Source organism: Ursus maritimus (assembly GCF_017311325.1).
Source record: "Ursus maritimus isolate PB19 chromosome X unlocalized genomic scaffold, ASM1731132v1 scaffold_X1, whole genome shotgun sequence".
Lineage (NCBI taxonomy): Eukaryota > Metazoa > Chordata > Mammalia > Carnivora > Ursidae > Ursus > Ursus maritimus.
This window is the reverse complement of record NW_024423319.1, coordinates 6,158,166-6,185,264: the sequence shown is the minus strand read 5'-3', so window position 1 is coordinate 6,185,264 and position 27,099 is coordinate 6,158,166. Positions and strand designations below refer to the sequence as shown.

The window sequence follows — 27,099 nt, the reverse complement described above, 5'->3', positions numbered from 1 at the left end:
GAGAATTCACTCACTCCTCAACCTAACTGCAACTTCAACATCTCCTGCGATGTTTTTTGCACTTTCTGGAGAGCACGTAGAACTCTGTAGTGGGGTGAAGCAGTTCATGGCAGGAGAGCAGCCCATGAATTGCTATGAGCTTGTCACCGAGGCTCTCGCATATGCGTATGTTATCAACTACAATTGTCCTCATAAAATTAAATAAAACACGCGTTTATTATTGTGGGGCTTCAATTAAGGGACAGCTGGTGTTCCTATTACACTTGTATTAGATTGAAACTGATAATTTTTCTGCCCAGATGCACGTTTTTTAATCAAAATATAAAATTGCTTTGGCTTTGTCCATTTCCCATTCACAAGTATCTGGGACCCTACCTTAGGGCTCCTGCTACCCTTCGAACTTCATCGAAGAAGGGGAACTATTGGCACAGATCGACATTTCCCTGAGGTTCTTAAAGGGAAATAAAGGATTGGGGCTTTTATAGAAGGGAGGTCCCAGGAAGGCAGCTGGTGAGTAACTTTTTTTTTTTTTTTTTTGGCCTTCAGTGAGCCGATATATTTATTGACTAAGGTCATTTTTGAAATTACCTGTCTCACTTTACTCGTATCCGAAGTGACTCTAAGCGTACAGCTTTGAACCACACTGCATTTCTCATTGGCACTCCAGTTCCTGAAGCTCTAGAAACTTTGCCGCCTCCCTCCCCCCTCGCCGGGGATGTGTGCGAGCTCTGTTTGTTTTCGCTTTTGTAAAACCTGAGCGTTATGATTTGTCCCCCGTTCCCTTAATAAAGAAACGACAAAGAGCATTTGCAGCGGGGGCTGGGCCGCGGGGTTTGGGGGGAGAGGCGCCACACCCCCTGAGAATAAAGCCCGCGCGGCGCTCTCTGAGAACCACGCACGAATGAACGAAGCACACAAAGAATACATTTGGCGACGAAACAGCGCCCTGCAGGAAGAAAGTGCCCGCACTCGGAGCGGGAGCGCGACTTTTGGCGCTCTTTGGGAGCGGCGGGAAGGAAGCGGAGGACAGGCACCGGTGGGTGCGGGAGCGGGGGCCGCCCGCCGCCGGACTCCCGCCGGGTCCGCAGCGACCAGCCGGGGCCCGGAGCCGCGCGCGCCGAGCCAGGTGAGGTTGGCGGCGGCGGCGGCGGTGCGGGGCGCGCCAGCGCTACCTGGCCGGGCGGGGCGGGGCCGGGCGGCCAAGGGCCAGCCCCGCGCTCCCGCTGCCCGCGCGCCGCTCGACCGGCCGGCGGAGTTGCGCGCTAGTTGCCGTTTTGGCGCCCGAAGCCCCCCAGCAGCGCTGTTCCCGCGGCGCGTCCCGCTGGCCGGGCGCGGGGCGCGAGCCGCCGGGTGGGGCGGCGGGGGGAAGGAAGGACCGGCGGCGGCGGCGGCGGCAGCGGCAGCGGCGGGCTCGGCCGGGCCGGCGGGTGGAGGGCACGCCTTTGGCGAGGCCGGGCGGGGTTGGGGCTGGGGTTGCCATGGCAGCCGCTAGCCGGGGCGGGAGCCCCACGCCCGCCGCCGTGAGGGAGCCGGGAGCTCCGAGGTGTGCTCCGCGCGGACTGAACCAAGAGCCCGGGAGAGGGGGGGGGTGGAGGCCCGGCCGGGCGCCCCCTGTGCCCCAGCGCGCCGGTCAGCCCCGGCCGGGGGTCCCCGCGCTGGGGAGCCAAAGAAAAGCTCCTCGCCTCGGGGTCTGAAGGGAGGCTCCCGGGAGCCCTGGGGGCCGCGGGGCGGGGAGGGGGGGCCGGGGGGAGCGCAGGGATCGTCGCCTCCGTCCGGGAGTCCCCGTGCGCGTGTCTCTCGCCTTGTCATTTTACACCCCACAGCGGCGACTCGGAGCAGGGTTGCATGTCCCAGCCATGAAGTTCTGTAGGTGGGGCGGGCTTTAATTTGCTTATATCTAATGATTTCAGGAGCCTCGCTTTAAAATGGCGGCATTCAGTACGCACCCCTGCTAAAGGCTCTCCCGGCACCGGGGCCACCTCGCGCAGCGCTGCTTTTGCTTCTGCCGCTAACAGATGGCATGTGCCGCTGTCGCTGCCGCTGCCCCCGCCGCTGCCGCTGAGAGCAGGACCCCTTAGCCCCCGGGTTTGCGCTAGCAGCATAAGGTAAGGCTGGAGATGAGTTGGGATTTCTGAGAGTGGCTGCCTTCCTAAGACGCCACCGAAGGCAAACGCCTTTTAAACTTTAGTTTTCCAAGTGGCAAGTAGAAGGAAAAGTAATCCTGCAACTTTGTTGCAATTTTAGGGCTTTGATCTTTCCTCTTCTTCCTGTTCTTCCGTCTTTCTTTTTTTTCTACTTTCTTTTTCCTTCGTGTTCTTCTTCTTCCTTTATATATATATATATGTAATTTAAAGGAATTTCTTGCGTGGCATATCCTCAGCAAGTGCTTTTAACAACTAATGCCCCCATGTTCATGCGAGATCGTGAGCAGTACCACAGCTTCCTTGCAGAGCGGTGTCTTCTCCCGCTCTGGATCGACACATTTGGCAGCTTGCTTTTACTACCGGCATTTGAAGGGCGTCAGGCTAGATCTTAGGAGACTGTTAAAAAGGTAACTTTATTTTTAGCATTCACACAGTCAGCTTTTATGGTAAGGAAACGCTATTAAATCAAGAGGAGGCACGAAACTTAACATTTAGGTGATTCATTTGTGTAGTGTTAACATTACTGTAGTGGACCTACTGTGTGCTTTTCTGACTGCTGTCTATTAATTGATATGTATAGATACAACAGTGAGGGTGAATTTATTGTATTGCCGTAATTAAGGTAGCGTGTTTTAGAGGAGTTCTTTTTTCCTAGATGTTCCTGAATTGCTTAATTGAGCTCGGGTCTCCACCTATGGGATAAAGCCTATGATTAGGAGCTGCTATCGTATCTCTACACATGTATTAACTTTGCGGGAAAGTATTCATTAAAACAAAATTATTACAAGATTTAATTTTGAAATGACTGCTAATTTTTCACTGTGTTGACTCCCCGGTTTGATTGATAAGTCTGGGTGATTACTGATGTAATGGTTGGAAAGTGGACTCTTTGAAACGGCAGTACAAGTGACTAGGCATCCTTAATACAATTCATCCGAGGTTATTTTTTCCCCCTCTGATAAAAGGCATATTGACAATGAGGCTTACTTACCAGAGACCTCAGATTTTTCTGATTATATTCATATTTCATATTCTCTTTTTTGCCTATGCAAATGTTTAAATACTTTTTAAAAGTTGTTTAAAAATTTTTTTTCCCATTATGCAGTACCTTTGAGGGATGCCCTGATGTTTATGGAAACTTCCCTAAACATAGTGTAAAAGGGCTTTTGCCCATAGCCAGCTGATATTATTCTGCCTCTGTCTACTTTTTACTTCTTCCCAAGCAAGAGAAGCCACTTGGCTGACAGACTCTCCTGCTATTAAATTTAGCAAGCTTCTGGGAGGGGGTGAAAGAGATTGTTTTGCACCTATTAAAGAAGGGTGCAGTTTTCCTGCCCAGGTGCTGCAGAGTGCCTAGAAAGGAAGAAGTGAACCGTTTACAGTGGAATTTACTATATAATAAATTTTGCATCAGTGTTTCCAGATCATTGTTCGGAGAAGTGTGTGGGGGATTCATTGCTTCACATCCGAAAGGAGAGCTCCTACAGGCGGAGCAAATAGATAGCCTGCATCCTACATCCTTGCCTGGGGAAGGGGGTGGAGGGTGACCAAAACCCAACTTATCCCATCTTTAGTGCTTAGAGACTTAGAGCCCAGTTCAGCACACTCGGCCTCCTGATGTGCTGCCTTCTTGCTGAGTGACTTTGGACCAAGCGCATCCCTTAAAAAAAAAAAGTGAAAACACTAAACCTTGGGACCAAAATAGACAAGCTAAACCAGTGTCAGTTAGCTAAAACTAGAATAGACAAGCTAAACATTTTGCCAGTTAGCATTCCAGCTCTATATAGTGATGAGATTGGAGACCTTGTGTGAAAACATCAGTGAAGGGGTTTGCCAGAAAAAAAAAATATTTTGAGGGAGGATTGATACAGCGTGAGGCTGGAGGTGGTGACTGCATGTTTTGCTCTCCTCCTGAGAGCCACTTCATTTCTCTAATTTCCTTTGCTGCTTTAAGCGCTCCTAATGATTCCCAGGACTACTATAAAGTACCTTTTTTCTCCTCAACTGTCCACTGCAGGCATTTCGTAGCAGCTGCTTTTCCAGGGGGATAAAACGGATGAGTATGAGCTGGTACCCAAGGCATCTTCGGTGTTCCCTTGCGCCCACCCTTTACCTAAGCAAAGCCTCACACAGAGCAGCTACTCGGGAGATGCTGAATCAAAACGAAGAATGAATCATTTGTGAACTCACAAAAGAGCAGATTTCATGGCCAGCTTTTAATTGCGACAGTCCATTCTGGGGTCGTTGCAGGAACCGAAACACTTAAAGTAGATGAGAAGGCACGCTCTCCTAATTGTCTGCCTTCTGTTTGCTTCTCACTGAAATGCCAGGCTCCGGTGTAGTTCCTTTTTCTGGCCAGTAGGTGCTTGATGATCTGCCCCGCTCTACGGTGTGAAAAAGTAACCACAACAGCTTGGGGGGGGGCGGGGGGAGAGGTTTTGTCTTTTGAGGCTGTGCGGCACTGCACGTGGTGAAACAGGGACAGTCTCTGGGCTGCTGTGCAGATGCTGACAATATAGTTTGAAGTACAGTTTTGTTCTCTACCCAGCTGTCTTTAGATGTGAGACGGAGGGGATAGGAGGAAGGGGGTGAGGAGTCATCAAGTGACGAAGGTTTTCGTTCCTAAAATCCTGCAGTTCTCCCACTTAATAGCACAATAAATTCAGGAAGGGGGCGGGATTTTGCTGTTTGGAAATAAATAATGTTGGCTGATAGGGTGGCCAACAGAGTTTGGGGTACAGCAGACAAGAATAAGTTACAATACATGTTTGACAAGTAATCTGATCGTGTAATTAAAGGTGGATAATGGTCACTGCCATGTTAAGACTATCAAGTGTCTGAAAGAGCACAAGGCTACGGTCACCTTCTTCAAACTTCTTCCGTGCGTGCTGTTGCGTTTTCTTAAACGATGTCTCATAGGCTGAACAGATGGATTCCCCCCACCCGCATTCTCAGTGTATGTGATGTCACAAAACAGAAATCAGAAGTTGTGGTTTTTTTTGTGAGCTCTTTCTGCCTCTCCTGAGGTGTGTGATACGGTTGTCACTTTGAAAATAGAAAGAAATTTGTACCTCAGATAAAACGAGGTGGCAATTTTTTTTTTCTCTAGGAGAATAAACTGTGTTTGGGAGCAAGGAGTTTAATTTTAATTACCAACCGAACAGCAAACACAAATTATGACCAAAAAGAAAGCAATTAGATCTGTATTTATGTGGGCTTTCAGATCTTAAGGAAACCAGATGGTTCCAAGGCACCCAGCTCTTCCTGAATGGTTCTATATCGCCTCAAGACAGCCAAATGACAGTGTTGGAAAGACAACTTTGAGGATTAGGATAAATAAGGTATCTATTACATTATCAAGTGTTCATGACATCCATGTGACCTAAAAGGGATCAGATAGGTATTTTTCCCCCCGGCTCATTCTAGTAACAGCATAGTATCAATCCATCATTTATTTCTGCTTCGTATTAAGTGGAGTGACAGTGTTTTTAAAAAGATTGGTGGGAAGCATAATGCAGTCTGGAAAGAGGGACCTTATTTTTAGGTGAGAGATAAAGGTATTCCCAAGTGGTCTGGACACATCCACAGAAGCGCACACATGCGTGCGTACACAAATTAGTCGTCACTTTGGAACAATTTATACAGCTATGCATTGCTTTCTGCCTGAAGGATTATGGGAGAATACCTACTCAATTCCAGGCAGTTAACTTTTGGAAAAAGGATACTCAAGAGGAAGGAAGAATGAAAGGAAGCTTGATTTAAATGCACACGTGTGTGTGTGTGTGTGTGTGTGTGTGTGTGTCTGTGGTGTATGTATGTATGTGAATATAATATACATATATATCCACATGTGTATTCACATGCATACGTATATGACACACATATACATTCTCCATCTGTATGTACATGATGCTTTTTAAGAAACTCAAGCATAGTCACCCCAGGACTCGATAACAGCCATGAGAACAAAGTGTTAAGGGGAAGAAAGGAGGCTGGTTAGAGATTTAGGAATCAATTAGGCACGCTTGTTAAGTACTGTGTCCACCCTCAAGGCCCACTTCCATCAGTGCTAAGTCGGCTGATGAGTAGGAGTGATTTGTTTCCCATTTTAAGCAGGAGTTCGTTTTATGCCTACGCGGCGGGTAAACCTAAGGGGCCCAGGAAGAAAGGGCCTCCAATTGAGAAAGGCAGTCTGGAAAGAAATGCGGGGGGTTGGCACTAGAAACTTCCGACAGGCTATTTGATCTCGTGAGGCCACCGGAGCGTCCTAGAGCCTGGCGGTTTGCTGGCTCTTCTTTTCCACTTTGGATCATTCAGATTGCCTCCAAATTGTCCTCATCGGATTCTTTGCATCCCCTGCACTTGGTGTGGAAGTTTGAGAAATGTTTCTTCGGGCTTATTCGGGGTCCCTGAATGTCCAGGTCACTCATTAGGCAAGCGGCTGGGTCTTCCGACCTCTCATCCTCAGTGCCTGGCATGTAGTAGGCTCTCCGTAAAAGTTCGTTAAATAGGCGGAAGTGTGGCTTAGTCTTTCTAACTTGTCCTTAGATTTTTATGAACACCTTTCCTGTGATGTCAGGTAGCAGTATCTCTATCTTTAGTGTCCCCCTGGAGTGAGTTCAGGGCTGGGTCCTCCAGAGCGGCCTACAAGCCAGCTGCTGTGTTTTTTGCCACTTGCAGTTGTATTTACTGTACCCGCCTCCCGTCCCAGGGAAATCAATCTTCAACAAGAAGTTCTATAGAAATAGTTCTGCAAACCGTTGCACCAGATTAAACCCCCCCCCCCCACACACAATGAGAAACACTGGGACTCGGACGCCTCGTGCCATGCGTAGTTTAGAAAGTGACGAAGTCACAGACAAAAACCAAAAGGACCCTGAGAGCTGTCTCATTTGCAGTTAAACATGGATTGCCCATTTGGAGATGAAATTTGCATAGGTTTTTATTTACCAAGACACAGGTTGAATAGCGCCTCTTTTTACTGGATCCAGAAAGCACAGTCCACGCGGTACAAGAGACAAGAGCTGCCGTTTCAGATCTCCCACAATCAGCTTTTGCGGTCTCCCCTTATGTGGCAGTATGAAGAGACCAAACAAGGGGATAGGGTTTTTGTTGAGGGGGGGGTGGCCTGTTAGCAAAAAAAAAAAAAAAAAAAAAGAGCGAGTAAAAAAACCAGAGAGCTTGCATTTCATCTTTTGTCTTGCAGTCTTCAACCTTCATGAAGGAAAACAAAACAGTGCAAAACAAAAGCACTGTGTATGATATTAGCTTGGGCATATTTCCCTTAATATAATTCCTATTTTGTGCTTTACAAATCGAGACAATGAGGCGGCCACATGCTGTTAAGGGGGCTGCTTTATTACGATTAGGTTCAGGTACCATATAATGTTTTTTCTGAGTTGCTAAAAAACATGGAGACACATTCAGCGAGACCCATGGCACAGTGGAGTTTGCCTTTGTCCTCCAAAAAGTTGGCGTTCAAGCGATGATCCAGTTGTGGGTGCTGTTTTGTTAACAGGCACAGTGATGTTTGTCAAAATGCTTGCTGTCTGTGATGGATGAGGAGCCCGAAGAAGAGGCCTGTGTTCTTTTCCGAAGTGATTTTGAGAACAATTTAAACTCCTACGTCGTTTATGTGAGCACTTTTCCTAAGTAATTGGATAGCACGAGGAGAGACGTTCTTCGCTCACCCAGAAGTATGAAGTGGAAAAATTGTACACCTGATAAGGTCACATTTTAGGTCTAAGGGCTTCCAAATGCAGAAAACGGGGTGGAGGTGGGGGTGCCAGGATAACCTGAGCTGTTTCATGAATGCCCGTGGCAGTGGCCTCAGGTAGAGAGAGCTTCCTGAGAGCCTGGGTCTGGGCTCTGATTGACAGGCACCCCAAGAGAGGGGGCCTTTTTGAGAAACACCTTAGGTTTGGGGGGGCACTTTTGCCTAGACAACGCGCTGCCTTGCTACCATGTATGAATCCTCTTTCTCGGAGAGAGAAACCTGGTTTGGCTGGGGGATTCATTTGCACATACTGAGAGCCTCAACATAGTGATAATAGGAGGGCAAAATGCTTTTACTTTCTGGCTAAACCTCCCCTTCCAAAACTCCTTTGTATTGAGAAGTCGACAGGCTGGAACAATGTGGCATAGGGCTTGGCATTTCACACTGCTGGAAAAAGACAAGAATACCTCCACGTGTGGCAAAGAGTGTGATGATGATGACAATAGTAATAAAAGGATCTAAAATATGATTGCCTTGGAAAGCTCTCATCTAAGCACGCGTTTTGAAGTCGCGTTGTGGGATGGTGAGAGAGCGCCGGGGCAGAGAAACCCACTCTAAGAAGTGAGTTCCCCTTCTCTGGGATGCTGGAGTCCGCAGTCCTCTCCCTTACTAATAAAATAGTGTTGCTGGGAATTGATCTTAAATGAACAGGAAACGATGAGGCTAGCTGATGTCCAGTTCCAGAGGCTTCTTTTACTAATACGGCCCATTCCTGTAGTCCTTAGAATGCATGTGTTCAAGTGACTGGTCGTGTGATCTGCGCTAAGTAAATTTGGGGGGGGGCTGTAAAAGTCACATTTTTTTCACTGTCAAGCCTCCTCCTGGCCTTCTGTCTATCCCCAAAGAAATTTCCGTATTTTTAGCCATCGAAGAAAACAGTTCAGACAGAGACGCTCAGAATCGGTGACCAGCAATGACAGGAAATGCTGGTTGTGCCCCGGTCTCCTTCGTGACTTCGTGAGACCACAGCTGGCTGATTTGCTTACAGCTTCCTGTTTGGGGGCTCTTTGGGTCAAAAGTAGCAGTGCTTTCCATATAGATTTTTTTTTTTTTTGCTTTATTCTGTAAGGCCACAATAAATCTGTCACTGGACTGCATGTTTTGTATATTTTATGGACTGTATCATGTGGTTTGAGTTTAATTTGGAAGGCAGTGCTTTTATAATCAAGAGTCCCCCCCCACACACACGTGCAGCTTTAGGGTCTGGGATTGCACGGGGCCTTCGAAAGTTTATAGCTCTATTTACACAATAGTGATTGCCGAGGAGGGCATTTCCTGCCAGTTAATGACCGGTTGGAAAGGCCAAAAGTCCAAATCCAGGAGGAGAGGATTATTCATTAAATGCCACGGAGGGACCAAAGCTCTTTTATCAGGAGGTGGTGAGCAGAAAGTGAAACCACATTCTGCCTTTTGAAGAGCTCAGAGCAGCGTGGCCAGCGCCCCATGTGGATCCGGGCTTCGTGGTATGGGCAACGGAGCTGCTTTTCAGGACAGGAACCAACGAACTGGCCCACGGGTTGCCAAATCAAGCCTCGGGTGGGTAGGGCATTTCGTTTTCGGTGACAACCCAGTGGAGAAGGGACAAATAAGAGGAGGGCCCCAAACTGGCCCACGTATTCATAACTGTGGGGAAATGCTCAACTCACAGGTGTTAGAGCTACCTTGAAAACCTGTAAGATCACATGATTGACTTTCCTAGTTGGTTGAATAACTGATCCTTGCTAAGGTGGACGAGAACTTGGGGATGGAAGGAATGATCTCTTCTCAAGGTCAGTGTCACAGGACACCAATATTCCATTTTGATTCCCTGATAATGAAGGTAAATAAAGTGCACTAGGGGCACTTTGCCTTTTGTGGAAGTACCTATGAGGGTGAGGGCCGTAATATTAACCGTTTAACCTAAGACATTCCCAGGAAACAGTTGTGTCCCCAGTATAAGTCTTGCCCGCTATAAAGCAGCTGAGGTGTGAAGAGTTTGGCACCGATTTAGAGCGAAAACAGAGTCAGACAGATACTAGGTTCACATCCAGGAATCCCGGACTTCCTGGCCTGTCCTTCACTCCCTTAGTTTCCTAAGCCTTCAATTTGCCAAAATGTTAAATGTTCACGAAAGATTAACATCTGTTCCCAGTTCTTTAGTAGATACCGCCACACAAGGGAGGTTGTGTGACACCCCCCACTCCTGAACATAGCTTGATCCTTTACCTTGAAATTTTAATTTCTTTCATATCTTCCACATTGTGAGGGGAGTGCAAGGGGTGGGCTGGACCTCTAAAATACAGGCGGTCATTACAGGCCAGACACCTGGCTTTCTTCAGGGGATTGGGTAATCTGTCACTTGCACAACAAACCAAATATTAAGTTTCATTTTTGGGTCTGGCAAATGTCATTATATGCTTTTTTAAATATCCAGTAATCCAAGGATTTCTGGTCATTACCAGTTCACAAAATAAAAGAGTTTTCTGAAGTTTAAAACACTCTACAAATGAACTGTATACCCATTACCGTTGTTGCTATTAGATGAGACCTTGAGGAGATTTATAAATGGAGTGACTGGATGAACTACAAAACGTTTTTTTTTTTTAAAAATGTGATTTTATTTTTTGAACAGTCACGAGTTCGAATGTTAAGATACACTAAAATTTCGCAAGCTCAGGTTAAAGACAATATTCTGGTTTACAAAATGTTTCGGACTGAGAACAAACAAGATTTTTCTAAGTAGATGTTCTATTGGCCTGAAAATTAACCCTCGTTTATAATTAGCACAGCTGCATTTAAATAATGATCCAAAAAACGTTAGAAGTATCTTGTTCTAAGAGATTACGTACGTACCCTTCCATCTTGACATTATTATTTTGTTTAGCAGACTCTTTATAGGTTATTCAAAAATATGTTTCAAGGTGGCTCAGGTAACTATCACAGTCTGTCCTGGTGGCATCAAAGTCTACGAAGATTTACCCTATTTATGGAGCCAACGTTACCTCGTGGTTTGGAAAAAGTCTATTCGTTCTCTCATCGTAGTTTTTAAGTGGTAGGCAACAACTCGTTAACGCATGATGAAATCCATTTAGTAGGTTGTGACTAGCACTGTTTTAAACAAAATGGAATAAAATAGTGAGAAAATATCAGAATATATCATGTAGGAAGGTTAGATATTTTTGGTGAGACTTTTTCAGATCTAGACACATACGTACTTAGGATGTGAAATGTGTTTCTTACTATTTGTTGCTGGCAAAAAGGTTGAAAAGTCAGTGCTTTCTTTAGTGGATGTTATTTCAAACTGGCTCAGTAACGTTTCGTCGTCTGTTTTTGAGGGGAAGGTGGTCAAGGGATGCCGGGGACTAGGGTGCTGACATATTGAGCAAGGTTAGTTAAGTACCTGGACAGTCAAGTGTCTGTTTTTCAAACTGAGAAGTGAGACGTACTGCCATCGGAATGCTCTAAGGTTTAATGTCCATGGTATTTTGTAATCCTGAGGAGATGCCCTTTTTAAGTATTATGTACTTGCCAACTGGTATTGCTAAAACATGAGACACAGAAAAGGCAAAAGAGGACATCTTAGGGAAAAAAAACACACTAAAAATCTTGGGATAGTTGGACCTGAGTTGCTTCTAGCACGGAAAGAATGGTCAAGAAAATTTAAATGTAGGGAAAAGCCCACCTTATTTTAGGATGAGTTAAATGTAAGTTACAAGAGTTCAAAAATTGCTTTTGAATTTTTAGAAATCAAAAACGGTCCTATCCAGAGAAAACATATTTGCAAGAAGAAAGCTGATTTTTAAACAAATATAAATGTACACATTTACCATATATTGGAAGAAAACCTGAGCATGGTTGTTTTTTCTGCAGCGAACAAAGGCACACATTAAATGAATTTGAAAATTGTGGATGGGAGGCAGAAGCTGAGTGTCTGTTAAATATACCTAGGATATTGATGCGAATGATTATACAAATAGAGAAGACAATAGCCACATAGCCTTTCTCGTTACTATTTTCTACTAATGAGAATTAAGCCCAATAGTAGAAAAGAAGAAAAAGATTTACTCACAGGAAGTATTAAGAGATTGGAAACACCCTTAGAAGCCTGGACAATTTCTACATATTCCTTTGACTTAAATAATTGTCAGAGGGGAGGAAAATATTGCCTTCTGGGGCTCTTGGCATCTCCAGTTGGATCCTAAGGATTTTTTGGCTTCGCTCCCACCCCCTCCGCCCTCAGTTGCCTCCCAGTGTCACTAAATCTTACTGCTGCTTTCTCAACTCTGAGAATTTGAAATAAAATTAGGCTTTTCATTAGAGACATTTAAATGTTAAACTTAAGTTACCGCACTGAAAATAAAATACAGTCTCAGTTCTATTGAGTTGGTAACTAAATTCTGTCATTGTAAACGAGTTCTCCCTCTTCAGATACACCCTATTTCAAACTTAAGAATAGAAAAAGACTTAACACAGCTAATGGTTGTGTAATTAGCAATCAGTTAATGAAATGAGATGTAAAACAAATTAAGCACAATAATAAAGTGTTACTCCATCACACCCCCCCAAAAAAACCCACCAAAAAACCTGGTTACATACGTTACTGTATTAACGATGAGAAAAACGAACACACGCTGATGGGTGACCTGCAGACCTTTCCAGATCCTGGGAGTGACAGCTTTTAGCGGTTTCTCATTCTGTTCATTAAAGCTCTTTAGAAAGCGCCCCTATGTATGTTTTTAGGCCGGAGGATAACTTTGCTTACAGCATTGATTGCACCATAAACAACATTTACAGAGTAGCATAGAGTAGCTGTAATAAGGCGTGGGCATTTAGAGCGTGAGTTAGTCAGGATTTCCAGCTGCAGTAAGCATATGGTTGGTTGTGTGTTTTAGGCAAACAAAATTAGTCATTGGTTTGGGGATTCAGCTCCTTTTTTCTTTTTTTTCCTTCACTTTAGCCTTCTGGGGTTTTGGTTATGGAATACTTGGCAAATGATTAGTGATAAGAAAAAGCTCTGTAAGAAGGTATGCTAAACAACTAAACGCCAAGCTCTCGTTCATTTCACACGGCATTCTAGCGTTTCTCGGTGTGTCTGTGAAATATTATGATCCCTCGTGTGACCATCTGCCAAATTACATTTAAAACTTTGAGGTGGACACAGGACTCAAGACCTTCAACAGGCGAGTTCCTTTCGTTTATCGCGAACAAAAATTTCCCTCAAAAGGCAATGAGACCGTGAAGGCAAATGGACTTCTAGAACAAAGAAGGAAGATGGAAAAGAAGAGAGAAATGCTAGGTTTGCTAGTCTTTTTTTTTTAAGATTTTATTTATTAGAGAGCGAGAGAGAGCACAAGCAGAGGGAGTAGCAGGCTCCTCGCTGAGCAGGGAGCCCAATGCGGGGCTCGATCCCAGGACCCTGGGATCATGACCTCAGCCAAAGGCAGATGCCCAACCATCTGAGCCACCCGGGTGCCCCTAGATTTGCCAGTCTTTTGCTGGGATAATTCCTTATCCCATAGTCCTCATTTTTGTGGAACCCTATGGGCCAGAAGAAAATGAAGACATTGATATTGCTGTTGGCTTATCCATGAGGAAAACCCTTTGGTCTGAAGCACTGCAGCCATTAGCACTTCGCAGGAAGCCTGTAGTGATGAGGCAGAAGGAAAGCAAGAGCCTCATCATCTCAGCTCGAGGACAGGAGCCCCAGCTCCTATTGCTCCGCATGGTAGGTAACCATTCAAACCAAACCAAACCCTCTCGAAACCAGAGGTGGTTTGCTTTTAAGTGAAAATCAGCTGGGTGTCCTTGGGGTCCTATAAAGGGAGTATTGTGAAGTACGCATCCAGACTTCTGAGATGGCCTACTTTTAGCTCCCTAAAGCAGAGCAGACTTAGGAAATAGGAAGTCAGAAGATAAAACCAACAACCATTGCTTTTTTTGTGTGGCACCAACGGTCCCTTTCTGATTTGCTCGGTGGGAATAGTGGCAGAGACTGTCACCAGGTGAGATTTCAGGGGCCTGTGACTTCCCTGGACACATGCTCACGCTGGTGGGCCCCAACAGGGTGACACGGGCTCTTAGAGTCCTTGAGTGGCAGCTTTTACCTGCACCTCCAGGAATGTCTTAGACTTTTAAATCAATCTTAATATCCGTAGGCAGGAGTTTATATATAGGAATAAAATTTGAACCCCCATTTTCACACCCAATAAAAACGTCCTATAATAGGTGTTTATTTAGAGTCAACTGACATTTATCGAACAATTACTGTATGCCAGATGCTCTACTAGGTGCTTTCATTTTGTTATGACAAAATTTCCTTTAGCTATGAAATACCACTGGTTCTATCCAGCAAATTCTCTCCTTGGCATCTAATAGTTATTAGGCTAAAAATGGCACCTTCAATTCTTTACTCATTTTTCAGTACCACCCCCTCTCCCCCAACACACAATAATTTCTTCTTTGTCTGGTCCCGTCGTCTTCATCACTTGGGGACCAACTCATGTCCTCTGGGCAGCTTCTTCCATCAGCGAAGGCATTTGTCTCCTGGGAAGTCAAGCCAACGTTGATCTCTCACTCATCCCGACAGAACAACAACAACAAAAAAAACTGGTTTTGCTCTCTTGGTGGCTGGTGCTGCAGTCGGATAGGAAATGTCCGTGGATGAAGAGTTAAGGAGTCAGGACAATGATGTCTAGTGAAACAGCGTGTAGAAAACCCTAGAACAAAGTTGAATTGAACTTGTCCAGAAGGCAGAGAAAGTAACAGAGCTGCCATGGGAGTTGTCACTCACCTCCAGGAGTGGCCAAGGCCGCCTAAGGAGCATGGAGAAAGGGGGGGGCGAGGAGGAGGAGGAGGGATCATCTCTTTGATTAAGGGAAGAAAAGAGTGCTGTTGTGTGTTTAAGGTAGGAGTGACTGAGATCATGCTTACTGGCTGGCAGGGAGGCGGAGGTGAAGCAGAGTTTGATCTTTGATCCTCCTCTAGCTCACCGACCGTAGACCAGAAGAAGTGTCTGTAAATGGCCAGATAACGTGTAGCGTGGCTCCCCTGCTTGCGCAGCGACTGCATTAATATGTCCAGTAGTACTCGTGCAGCCAGATTCAGTAAACCGTGAGGAGCTCTCCTGTTTATTCTTTTTGCTCTTAAGGTGTAGGATTAAGCTTGCCACAAAAGAACTGGGATAGGTTGGAACAAAACAAAGACAGTGGAATTCAGCCAAAATAATAGATAAGATCGTTTTTAAGTGGCTTTCGAGACCTCTCGGTGCTACTGAATTCGTGCACGTGTGACTGACATCTTTCTATAGGTCGGGCTCCAGGAAAATGAAAGTCAAGTGGGGAAAGCTGTAAAGAATAACGAAGATTGGAATATAACTACCAAGGATGTGCTTTTCCTTTATGATTTCCTTTTAGACTAGGATCCCGTCTCAGTCCTTCATTAAGTTAGAAATTTCAACACGGGCAGCACCTTCCCTGTGGTGCGTCCGGCAACTTCCGGTTTTCGTGGATTTTCCTCTTTGACCGTGTAATTCAAAAAATAAGCCTCCGGTCCAGATTCAGTTCTTATTGTAGCCACCCTCCCCATGTTCCCTTTTAGAACGTATTTTATTCTTCCTTTCTCAGCAGCTGATGATTATCAGTACAAAATATCTTGAACATAAGCCTTGTACTTAATGTCTGGGTTGATGTTGATTCTAGTCAAAGAGAAAGGTTGTTGCTTTGAGGTTCTGAAAATGCTTTTTATTCTAAAGAAGAAAATGATGCAAATTTGGCGACATGTTGAAAAACTTAAATCTTTGAAGTTATTGTAAAGGTACTAATTATCTAAACCCACATTCCCCAGTCTGTGTTTATTTTGCCACAAGTTCCAGGTAAAAAAAAGGGGGGGGGTTCTTCTTAGGTTGGATGCCTGGGAATTGATGGTTAAAATGAATACCACATTCTGAGGATTAAACTGCATGAAAGCTATATTCCCTACTCCCTCCCAAAATATCTGGACACAAATGTATATGAGAGTGTATGTGTATATACGTATATATAATTTTATAAATTCAACTTTTGTTTTTTATACTACATTTCAAGTCACTGGGCAAACGCTACTTGTTGATAAGAATTTAAGACTACTCCATCAGCAGATATCAAAATAGTTGCATAACATCTTCCTGCCAAGAGACGATACGGCACAAAATCAGCAGTAACTTAGATTAAAAGACTCTCCTCCCCAGGAAAAGTGTTTGTTAAATAGATTTCTTTTTTTTATTTTAATGATTTTTTATTATATTATGTTAGTCACCATACAGTACATCCCCGGTTTCCGATGTAAGGCTCGATGATTCATTAGTTGTGTATAACACCCAGTGCACCATGCAGTACGTGCCCTCCTTACTACCCATCACCGGTCTATCCCATTCCCCCACCCCCCTCCCCTCTGAGGCCCTCAGTTTGTTTCTCAGAGTCCAGTCTCTCATGTACTATTTTTGTCTCCTACTCCTCCGCCATCTTCGTTAAATAGATTTCTAAAACAACTGGGAAATCTTTGCTTTTACTTTCCTGTTCGTGATTTCTAGTTTAAACAGCTTCCTTACCGTGTGACACTGGAAAAAATAGATATCTAGAGTCCCCTAAATCGAGAAGCAAGCCAAATGGTTTTACATTTAAGTTATTGAGGATATCTTTGTACTTTGTTCAAGTAAAAATATTCAGCAGATCCAAACTTAAAATGATAGCATGAATGGGCTTATTCAGTCCATGATCAACAATTTTCAACTCTTTGCTTGATAATTGGAAGGATGGCACAGGAATGCAAGTTCATATGGTTGGTTTAAATTAAGGCTATTGTGTTGAGGGAATCAAACAGCTTGGTAATCAAGTTATGAACTCTATGCCTCTCTTAACTAATTAATTTAGTCTGATACCTCTTCAAAGGTCGTGTTCCATATTACCAATTAACTATACCTCTTAGGCATCTCAGCTCCATCTCCAGGGTCTGTTCTCTGGTTTATTATTATTACAATTACTTATTGGATTCAGTAAAAAAAATTGAATTTGCAAATGGGTCCTTTTTGGGTTTGATTAGTATCAGTGAAAATACCTTCTCAGAGTCTTTTTGCTCAGTGAAATTGTATTTTTTTAACAATGAGGTTTGCACATTGAAGTTAAAATTAAAATTATTAATAATAATTAAAATTAAAATAATATAGAAAAATGCTTCCCAAAAGTCGGTACCATGTTATCTTTGTGTGTATGTATGATTAACATTGTAATAAATACCGGAGAAATGATCACTTGTTTGTTGAGCTTACAGTGGGGAAAATTCCAGCAAGGAAGACAAAAGTGAGTGATGGGAGAAAGCCTTTGCGTCCAGTTCTCCCCGGCTGTGTTCGGTAGAGAGGAACACTTACTCAGAGGTTCTGTAGCCTCCTTTCTTGGCAAGAATTTGATTCTTCCAGTATTCGGTTTGAAAACCGTAACCTTCTACGTGTAGAAGGGGAAGGGGCCAATTTATCTGACTCCAGTCAACAAGCTACACAAATTCATATGAAAAAAAGCAAATCTGCAAAAAAATGCATGGGGAGAAATCAGGTATACCGGTTGTGTGTGACTTTTGCAATGGACTTTCTACAGCATATCAACCCTGGCATCCTTCCAAAGCGGGCTTTGACCAGATAATCACTATACCTATAACCTTGGAAAATTGCTTTGGCAAGAAAATATATCAGACATCATGTCTTCTTTTGGTTTGGAAATCCCTATTTACAGACTCCGTATTTATTAGTTTATAATAGGGCATCCTAAGTGCTAAATGCCTCCCCTCTGACACAAATGCACCTAAACACACAGGAATAGTTTTGACATTCATTCATTCATTCATAGTTTTGACTTCTATTTAAACCTGAGTTCTGTAGTTGATTGCAGTTGTGTTACTCATCTGTAGTGGCTGCGGACCTTTTGCGGTTGTATCATCCCATGAAATATCTGGCCTAAAATCAATCAATCATACCTTTTTATTTAAATGTAATATGAATCCTCACCAGTTTTTAGTACCGGAACAGGCCTCACTATAGAACAATCTATTAGGGAGGAAAAAAGAGGAAAAGGAATATTAAGAAGTGATTGGAAGGGATGACATAATTTTGTGCTTTTTTAAAACAAAGTTTGCTTATTTATTTAAGTAATCTCTACACCCAGCGTGGGGCTCAAACTCACATCTCTCACATCCCCGAGAGTCGCATGATCCGCTGAACTGAGCCAACCAGGCGCCCTGTACTCCTTTCTCATGGCAACAGTTCCTTACTCCGTGCCAGGCAGTGTGATAAGCACTTTGCACACATCCTCTCGTCTCATCGTCACTGCAATCCTGTGACGTTGGTGTTATTATTTATCTCCTTTTTACAGATGGGGAACCTGGCCCTCGGAAAGATTAGTAGCATGCCCAAAGACATTCTGCTAGTAAACAGCAGCGTCCAAAGTTGGACTTCACCCTCTGACTCCACAGTCTATGCTTAAAATCTCCACGGTTATATTATGGACATATTTTTTTTAAAAAAGATTTCACTGGGAACTTGAGTGTGCCGTCTGTCTCTTTTACAATGCATTAGTGACCTAAGACTGAACACTGGGTAAGGACGGCGCTGCTGGAATGAAGTAAACATCTGGAATGACCAAAAGCTGCAGACTTTCCAAGTTATAGAACCATAAACTCTTGGAAGTGGAGGGGAGAAGGCATCATTCAATTACAGCACCCTTGTGCGGGATTAGTCCGCTCTGCACACTACTGTCGGTAACAGTAACCAGACTTTTAGAAGTTAGATTATGGTGAGATATATACTAATATTTAATAGTGGTGGTGCCTGATATTTTTATAGCACTCTTTTGTTTCGGAGACTTTAACGTAAACTCTACTGAGTGCACGCAGCGATCACAGCATATTTTAAATCCCGGCTTGATTTTTCTGATAGTTGACCTCCCAGGACTTCTGTGTGTCACTTTCCTTCCCATCCCACTTGTAGCTTTTTTCCTTCCCAGCCCACGAGTCAGCCAAGTTTCTTCGTGCTGAGGATAGAGCCCTGAGCAAGTATTCAAGAATGTTTTAATATGAAGGTAAGAAACCTAGATGGTTTTCTACAAAGACTTTCAAAAGTAAAGTAACAGCTAAATTGAGGGGGTTGTTGATCTACTTTTCAAGAGAGGCAAAAAATAAAGCTAAAAATGAAGAGAGGCAATGGATTGAGACAGCTTTGGACTCCCACTTATTCTGTCACCTTTAAAGAGAAAGTTGATTTCTGACATGAAGACCCACACTCACCATCTATGTGCTTTGTGACAATGGTGATCCCACCATGTCCTGGGCCCCTTGCCACGCCACCCTGCATGTGGACCAAATCTTTGTTTTCCCACCAGCTAGCGTAATGTCTTGCATACAGCAGGTGCTCACTACTTCTGTTAGTTTAGCAAGTATTTGTTTAGTATACATGAGGTATTGAGCCAGTGACAAGATGGATAAGAGGTGTCCTTGAGGTGCTCACAGTCGAGCCGACAGCTCATCAATAGTTCCACTATCATGTGCCAAGTGTTGAGCTGGAGGTGGGCAGACATGTTGGATGCTGAAACCCTGGGTAGAATTCCGTGCTGGATCTTTCATCCACTCCTCTGATATGCACATCCCTTCTGGGGCATTGTCCCCTACATCTGAACCCATTCAATAAGAAGGTATTCACTTTTAACAAGGCAGGGAAGTTAATCCGCATTTTCCTAATCGCAAATGTCTGCGTCATTGACTTCAAATCTGTGAATACCATGTAATTACAGATCTCATTTCTAAATAAAATTTAAGTAGAGCTGTTGTTGCTAATGCTTGGCACCTCCAGAAATTATATCTTCATAGAACTTTTGAATAATCTTTACAATTATTTATTTATTTATAAGCCCTACACACAACATGGGGCTTGAGCTCAGGACCCCGACATTAAGCCCCGACTGAGCCAGCCAGGTGCACCAAACTTTACAGTTTTTTATAAAGTACTTCGATTCATTATGTGCCCAAATCCCTAGTAATAAACCTATAAATCTTAAATGATGTGTTATGCATGTTTGTGCCCATGGGAGGCAGGACAGAGTGGTGATGGACAGCAAGGATGCTGGGGCATGCCTGAATTTGATCTCTGCTTTACTACTCATCCACTGTGTGGCCCTGGACCAAGTTATTGAATCTTTCTGTGTCTCAGTTTCCTCATCTGGAAAATGGGGACACTAGAAGTGCTTGGGTGGCTCAGTCAGTTAGGCGTCCAACTCTTGGTTTCGGCTCAGGTCATCTCAGGGTCCTGGGATCGAGCCCTATATTGGTCTCCACGATCAGCGTGGGGTCTGCTTGTCCATCCCCCTCTGCTCATCCTTCTACTCATGCTTTCTCTCCCTCTCTCTGTCTCTAAAATAAATAAATCTTAAAAAAAAAAAAAAAGAAAATGGGGACAATAACAGTACTTACCTCACAGGATTGTTATGAGCAATACACGAATTCATGTATGTGAAAAAGCTAAGATTAGTGCCAGGCACATAGTAAACACTGTGCACATTTGCTGTTATTATATTTTCAGTTCTACTGCAATTACACACTTTATTCTGTTTTTCATAAATCATACATACTCCTCTTTAAATGACATTCAAATCATTAGAGATTGATGTGAAGGTTTCTCTTACGTGGAGTCTCTAGTCCTCTGAGTGTTTTCACACCAAAAGCCAAGTAAGTTCGCAATTATCTATACTCGGAAATGAGAGGCCAACTTTGACATTCCTTTCTGCTCCTGTTGCATGGCCATAGAGTTTGACAATAAATTACACGACTACCTCCTTTCAGCTTGGTAAAATCTCCATAGCTCACACATTATCCCATGCTAAGGGATCAGTGCCTTTAGAATGTTCGATGTGTAGCTTGGAAGCGACAAGAAATAAAGCATACCACAGAACTGGGTTTACGCTTCTTGACCGCGTCGATGCCATGCTGTTTGCCAGCCTTGTGATTTCTGGGCGTATTTCCTTTAGTCGACCGGTAACATCTTTAGCAGGATGCTGTCTGGGGGCCAAAATCCAATGGTGAGTTTTAGTCTTCTACTGCTGATTACTGGTTTTGGCAGTGCTCCGGAATTCTGCGTGGCCAAGACAAATTGACAAATACAAAGTCGTTTAGAGTAACAGTGAATTAACACTGAGATTACTGTTTGCCTTTCATCTTTCTGTATTTTTTCACATTTATTATTTCCAGGGCAGTGATGATATAGTCATTTTCAGGATTAAGCGCAGGGAAAAAAATGCTGAAAATGGCACAGAGGAGTGAAGCCTATACTAAGTACAGTTCAAGCCGGGGGCCAGGGGAGGTCCACTTCATGGACCAAGCTGGTACAATTTCCTCATCATTATGTTTAGACGACGATTTTATCTTTGTCATTAAGTGGCACCATATGGATGCTGTGCCCACCGAACCAGCTTCCTCAGTAGCAATAAGTAAATGGGTTAATTAACTTTTACATGTATGGTGGTTATCAATTTTTATTCAGAAATTCCCTTACATAAAATACATAAGCAGTTAGGTTGGGTTTAGAAATTCACCGACAGTCTTTATAACCTACTGTAATTATCCCCAGAAATCAACATGTGTTCAGTGACTAACTCTCCAGAGCTTTTACTAAGATAAATAAACAGAAGCAGCACTAACCAGTTCCCTTGCATTTCCTAATCTTTGGCATGCCTTTTGGTCGTATTTTAGACTTAAGGGGGGCTCTGTCTCTCCTGAGGAATCCAAACTATGCTTTCTCCTCGTTGGCTGGCTGGAAAATTTAAATCTCCCTCTCGTTGATCAACTTCAGTCCCTAGCTCGTATATATCCCTTACACTGTGCATATGTCAGGGGATCTGAACATGTGGTTTGCATTAGCGAGCACCCAGCACAAAACAACAGTGTGATAGTCCAACGGTATGCATCGGTAGATTAAGATACTTACCGGGATACTGCCTTATTGGTTGGAACATAAACACGGACCAGAACACCCTTTCCACTGCACACTTCCTGGACGCCCCCGTGATTCAGCAACAAAAATGTAACCAAGTGCCCAATATATGTTTCAAGACATGACTGGTGTTTCTAATCATGACCCAGAATTATTAGAAAAAGCATAATTTTGTTTTCCCTATGCTATCTCTAAGGGGGCAACAAAGTTTGATAAAGCATTTCAGAAAGATATCTACCGAGACGGATTAAAAGAGACAAATAGTAATGTGTAAAAGTTTCGGTTTTTGAAATCTCATTTTTATTGATCCCCTCCTTGCCTGACAGTTCCAGTAAATGAGGTGTTAATATAATAAGACCTCAATGTGAATTTACGGACTTTTGTAATATCTTTATGGGCCAGCAGTATTAATAAAAAGTATTTGTCATTGAAATTATGGTGTTGAGAAAATTATTTTGGGATCAGAACCAGAATTGTAAAGAGGTAGCTACTTTCAGTGAAAGCACTTCCAAACTCATAGAGTTGGGGAGGGGGGGAGAATACAGAATATTAATCTTGTGCGTTCTCTTTTTTAATGAAATCTGATTGAAGAATCACTTTCTCACCTAATAATAGTCTAAAGGAGTCTGGTGAAGAAGAGTCTAAAATGAACTGGCATCACCACTGAATTTTTGCATGCACACCTTTTTTTTTATTTCATAAATATGCATTTGTATCTGGAGGGAAATTATTTTCTTTCATTAATATCATACATGCTTCAAAATACTTCTGCATTATTTAGAAATAGCAATGTAAACTAAGAGGATAAAGATGAAGAATGCTCTAAAATGTTTTTTGAAGTTCAGTTTGCCAGTGGAGATTTTTTCAAATAACAATAACACTTCGCTTATCCTACAAGGATTTTCAAATGGCGTGTGCCTGCAGATGTCCACTGCTACCCTGCGTTAGAGGTAGTATTCTCCTGAAAAGCACACTATACGAATGGGAATGTTGATTGTGTGTGCTCAGGGGAAAGCTACATCATTTTCCTCGGAAGCAGGGCTTTAGGAGTTAAGGTCAGCTCTGTACCATTCAGTGTAATGAGCAACGAATATTCTAATTTATTTAAAAGAGTTACAACCACCTCGACAAAATAAATACAGAGTAGCTTACAAAACGTGTCCTAAATAGAGTTTTCTACTTGCAAATATATACACTTAATTTGCTTGAGGGAGGCTTTTCGATAGGCTCCATATTATAATCTGATATTTATGCTAACAAATATTTTTGAAAACCTACTATGTGCTCAGCACCAGAACTGTTTTGGTTCCCTTTTTTCCGCATTACTCCCTTTCCATTTGCTTGGTAATCCTCTTTTATCATTTCAGCTTCCATCTACTTTCAGAAAATGGCGTTTCAGATGGTTTTTAAAACAGGTTTTTCTTACCTCTGCTTAGCATAACGAGTGTGTTTGGATAGAAAATACAATAGGACATTTTTGGTGTGATTTCATCTTTAGCTGAGACAGTACCATTCCACTGATCACTAATGGTTTTCCTGATTTTTCTATTGACACGAATAACCTGGAAATGAGGTATGGAGTTAGTGTTTTCCTTAGGTTTTAACTCTCATTTCTAGTTTCCGCTACATGTAAAAATGGAGAATCCCTCCATTCTTTATCTTACTGACCTTTGCAACTCTAAGGAGCGGGTTTCCTTGATTTTAGCTAGCAGTATAAGATATATTTAATTTTGGATTCCTATTGGAGCATCGTATTGTTCCATTTACTATGAGTTGCTGACACATTTTCTCAAATCCACTGAAATAGTAATCAAGTGGGACTCAACTGTCTGAAACCCATAATCAATGAGAGTTTTTTATCTGCATTCGATTGTTATGAGAAATAAAATATGAATTTACCAGGGATTAAGTATAAGAAAAAAATAACCTGTATTGTAGCTTAAGGTCTATTCATATTGAAGCCAAAGCCCAATAGCTTCCATTAACCTTAATAAGAATTGATGTCCAGGGATGCTGGTCTTAAGGCATTAGAATATCTCTAGTAATGAGATAAAGATTTAATTAGGGTTATTTTATGTTGTTTAGTAAGACAAAAAAGGACTGTATCGAAAAGATTTCTACCAAAAGTGATTCTAATTACCATGATTTAAAAAAAAATCCTCCCAGTATTTTCATTAATTCAGTCTGCTTTATATGATCTACTGATTTTGGACAACAATGTGCTTTATCTTTTCATAAAACTGGTAAGGAAAGCTATGTCTTCTCATGCATCCAGTTGTTATGTTCACAATTTCATGCCACATTCTTTTTCTCTTATCCCTTAAAACAAATTTCAGCCAACCTCTTTTAGGTACAGTGAGGACTGAAACTTTGTTAAATTTACTATCTATACAGATTATGTTTGATTGATTATGAATGAGAAATCCACTCATTTTCTAAACATTATCCATTGTTAGGAATTGATATGCAATTGATTCAGCTGAAATAATCTGTATATATTTTAAATACCACCAAGGTGACAAAAGCAGTCAGAGATATTTTATGGGGTACATATTTTTTGCTTGCATAGGTATGCAAAATATGTGTATTTAAGGCTTGCAAAGGTAGCCTTAGGCAGGGAAATCCACTATGCTTGCAATTCTGGGAGCTGCCACCAGGTGGCATAATTAACATCTTTCACCATCTTCTTTGTTAACAACCTCAAGGCTTTCTTTGGTTTTTCCTTTAAGGAGAACTTTTCCTTTTAATCAAAATACTTTGTACTAAGAAGCCCTGGGCCATATGCCTATATACGGCTTCCTGTAGGTTTTCTGCTTATAGATTTCCTTCTACTGCTCCAGTTAATTGCTTTGCTGCCAGAACATTGCCCTAAATGACTGAAGTCTGATTTCTCTAGGTTTCAAGTGATGTGTTGGTTCTTTGGCACTCTTTATATAGCAAAGAATTTTGTCGTGTTCAGTACAATGTCTCACTAGATTTAGCTCCTTTTTAGCCAGCAGTCTTAAGATTCTATCCCTTCCCCCAATAACAGACATTTACACATGAACACACAAACGTACACACGCACAGACACACGAGTTTCCAGCAGCGTAACATACATACATACATACATGGCTGTATCTTCCTTTGGTCTCTGAAAAATCCTACGGTGGTCTCTCTTCCACCCAGCCAGCTTCTATAACTCATTCTAACTCCTGCTTTCTTTTGGACTTTGATGCTTAGATTGTTGTAAAAGCTAATTTGCATCAAATAGTAAAGATTATCTATTAACTTCCCCAGCTGGTTGTGGGCTGTTTTATAGTTTGCTTTGTAAAAGCAGGCCATTACTCTATTTCTCCTGAACATTGGAAAGCATTAATTTCAGCTTCCCATTCAAATAAATAGAATAGGTTTTGAGTTGAGACACAGTGGCTTCAGTTCTTATGATCATATGTATTCTCATGCTATGGAAATTAAGAGTCTAAATATGAAGAAAGAGTACAGAAAGAGAGAGAAAGAATTAATCAGACACTAATGGAGGGAGGGAAGGAATGAGGGAGGAAGGGGGAGAGCTATTGAGAGATTGAGTTTAAAACATCTCCAAGGTATAGAACTAAGGATTCAGCTCTGGTTATTAGAACTGAGCTTGCGTGCTGCCTGTGTCACTAACTCTTTGTAACTGTGACCGAGTCATTTATTCTTTATAGTTCTATCGTCTTGTCTGAAAAATGAGGGCCTTGGCCTGGAGGTCATCACTGCTCACATTGTGAGCCTGTGACTCAGGCTCATATTAAAGGAGAAATGTGGGGAATGCATCGGTGCTTGAGGTCTTGCTTGGGTTCATGATTGAACAACTCCACGAGCAATAAAAAGTACAGATCATTATACATAATGAAAATGTATAAGTTCATTCTCTTCCTTTTTGTGTCCTGCATTTCCCGGCCTCGCTGTTGTTAATGTAGCGCTCTGCATTCGGGAGACATGGGTCGATAGAACACTTTCGTCCACACATTGAAGGAAAACTAGAACTCTGCAGTGGGTCTTTCTTTCTTCTTGCATGGACACAGTCAGTGTGATGGACAAGAAATACTACTTCTGGATAAGAGAGAGTCTTCTTTTTCTTTTTTTAAGATTTTATTTATTTATTCGACAGAGAGAGAGAGAGACAGCCAGCGAGAGAGGGAACACAAGCAGGGGGAGTGGGAGAAGGAGAAGCAGGCTCCCCACTGAGCAGGGAGCCCAATGTGGGGCTCGATCCCAGGACCCTGAGATCAGGCCCTGGGCCGAAGGCAGACGCTTAATGACTGAGCCACCCAGGCGCCCCAAGAGAGAGTCTTCTAAGAGGGCACAGCTCGTCATTCTAGAGTTCTAGGAGTTTGTGGTTATAAAGCAAGTGAGATTCAGAACTTCCTTGCATGCTACCTCTAAGAAGTTGGGGATGTGAGATGATCTCCCCAACTAGAGTATAAACTCCTTGAGAGAAGAGAATCTGTCTTAGCGCATTTCATGTCGCCTGCAGACCAAACGCAGTGCTGTGCACGCAGCCACAAGTTAGCGATGCACTTGCTCACTGATACCGTAATAAAAAGTTACTGACTCAGGGCATCTTAGCTTCACATGGTGATGGGATGTTTCTAGGCCAGTTTCCTAGGCCGTGTGGTAGAAACCCAGCGAAGAAGAGTGCACCACCTAGGGAAGCAGCCCGACGTCCTGTGAGCCAGCCCTTCGCTGGGCCTCTCTGTGACTCTCTCTAGTTTTCACCTGTAGATCCTTCTACGATTTTTTATAATTACTTTAACATAAGGGGATGAGGTGTGTCAAATTCCTCTTCCCATAGTGAACACGATGAGGTGATTTCTTTTCGAAGCACTTAATCACTGCTTATTTTGTGCCAAGCGTCATTGTAAGTCCTTTATAAATACTAACACATTTCAATCTAGAAAACAACCCTATGACATAGATGCTGTTATTGGCACCATTTTCTGGGTGAGGAAACTGAAGTATGCACGGTTTAGGTAATTTGTCCAAGGTCCTCCAACTAGTAGGTAAGAAGTGGGATTTATGAGTAAGGCCTTCTGACTCCAAAATCCTGTACTCAGCCACAGTGCTGTGGTGGGATATTTTCCCTGGGTTTAATGAAGAAGCAGGAATGTTTCAATGTTTCTCTTTTTTGTTCCCATAAGTAAATACCCAGTTGTTGAAAGGTTCCCATTTTTCATGGC

The 27,099-nt window shown here is 42.8% G+C and overlaps 1 protein-coding gene across 8 annotated transcripts in view; it reads left to right on the top strand.

Moving 5' to 3' along the window:
* Positions 1–1,807: 1,807 nt before the first annotated feature.
* MBNL3 (muscleblind like splicing regulator 3) overlaps positions 1,808–27,099 on the top strand; it is a 155,676-nt gene continuing 130,384 nt past the window's right edge. For 2 of the 8 annotated variants that reach the window (XM_040627465.1, XM_040627442.1), the window contains exon 1: positions 1,808–2,105. The gene's annotated coding sequence lies outside the window, so the exon portion shown is untranslated. Of the gene's footprint in view, positions 2,106–7,662; positions 7,873–27,099 lie in introns of all 8 variants that reach the window. The other 6 variants (XM_040627469.1, XM_040627460.1, XM_040627449.1 and 3 more) reach the window with 5 other exon arrangements.